Source organism: Phalangium opilio, unplaced genomic scaffold (assembly GCF_054372755.1).
Source record: "Phalangium opilio isolate 3A_F unplaced genomic scaffold, DU_Popi_V2 ptg000021l_1, whole genome shotgun sequence".
Lineage (NCBI taxonomy): Eukaryota > Metazoa > Arthropoda > Arachnida > Opiliones > Phalangiidae > Phalangium > Phalangium opilio.
Genome location: NW_028324153.1, coordinates 3,693,715 through 3,695,333, shown reverse-complemented (window position 1 = coordinate 3,695,333; position 1,619 = coordinate 3,693,715).

Genomic DNA, 1,619 nt, shown 5'->3' with positions numbered 1-1,619 from the left:
CGTTCGGCTGTTAACCAATAGGTTGGTTGTTCGAGCCCATCCGGGAGCGGTGTTGTGAGGTCTCAGATGTGACGTAAAAAGTCAAGGTTTTTACACAATACCTGACGAGCCTTTAACTTTTGGGCTTCCGTGGCGCAATGGTTAGCGCGTTCGGCTGTTAACCAATAGGTTGGTGGTTCGAGCCCACCCGGGAGCGGTGTTGTGGGATCTCAAATGTAACGTAGAAAGCCAAAGTTTTTCCACAATACCTGACGACCATTTAATTTTTGGGCTTCCGTGGCGCAATGTTTAGCGCGTTCGGCTGTTAACCGAAAGGTTGGTGGTTCAAGCCCACCCGGGAGCGGTGTTGTGAGGTCTCAGATGTGACGCAAAAAGTCAAGGTTTTTACACAATACCTGACGAGCATTTAATTTTTGGGCTTCCGTGGCGCAATGGTTAGCGCGTTCAGCTGTTAATCAATAGGTTGGTGGTTCGAGCCCACCCGGGAGCGGTGTTGTGGGATCTCAAATGTAACGTAAAAAGTCAAAACGTTTCCACAATACGTGACAACAATTTAATTTCTGAGCTTCCGTGGCTCAATGGTTAGCGCGTTCGGCTGTTAGCCAATAGGTTGGTGGATCGAACCCACCCGGGAGCGGTGTTGTGGGATCTCAAATGTAACATAGAAAGCCAAAGTTTTCCCTCAATACCTGACAACCATTTAATTTCTGAGCTTCCGTGGCTCAATGGTTAGCGCGTTCGGCTGTTAACCAATAGGTTGGTGGTTCGAGCCCATCCGGGAGCGGTGTTGTGAGGTCTCAGATGTGACGTAAAAAGTCAAGGTTTTTACACAATACCTGACGAGCATTGAAATTTTGGGCTTCCGTGGCGCAATGGTTAGCGCGTTCGGCTGTTAACCAATAGGTTGGTGGTTCGAGCCCACCCGGGAGCGGTGTTGTGTGATCTCAAATGTAACGTAGAAAGCCAAAGATTTTCCACAATACCTGACGACCATTTAATATTTGGGCTTCCGTGGCGCAATGGTTAGCACGTTCGGCTGTTAACCAATAGGTTGGTGGTTCGAGCCCATCCGGGAGCGGTGTTGTGAGGTTTCAGATGTGACGTAAAAAGTCAAAGTTTTTCCACAATACCTGACAACCATTTAATTTTTGAGCTTCCGTGGCTCAATGGTTAGCGCGTTGGGCTGTTAACCAATAGGTTGGTGGTTCGAGCCCACCCGGGAGCGGTGTTGTGGGATCTCAATTGTAACGTAGAAAGCCAAAGTTTTTGCACAATACCTGACGACCATTTAATTTTTGGGCTTCCGTGGCGCAATGGTTAGCGCGTTCGGCTGTTAACCAATAGGTTGGTGGTTCGAGCCCCTCCGGGAGCGGTGTTGTGAGGTCTCAGATGTGACGTAAAAGTCAAGGTTTTTACACAATACCTGACGAGCATTTAACTTTTGGGCTTCCGTGGCGCAATGGTTAGCGCGTTCGGCTGTTAACCAATAGGTTGGTGGTTCGAACCCATCCGGGAGCGGTGATGTGAGGTCTCAGATGTGACGTAAAAAGTCAAGGTTTTTACACAATACCTGACGAGCATTTAATTTTTGGGCTTCGGTGGCGCAATGGTTAGCGCGT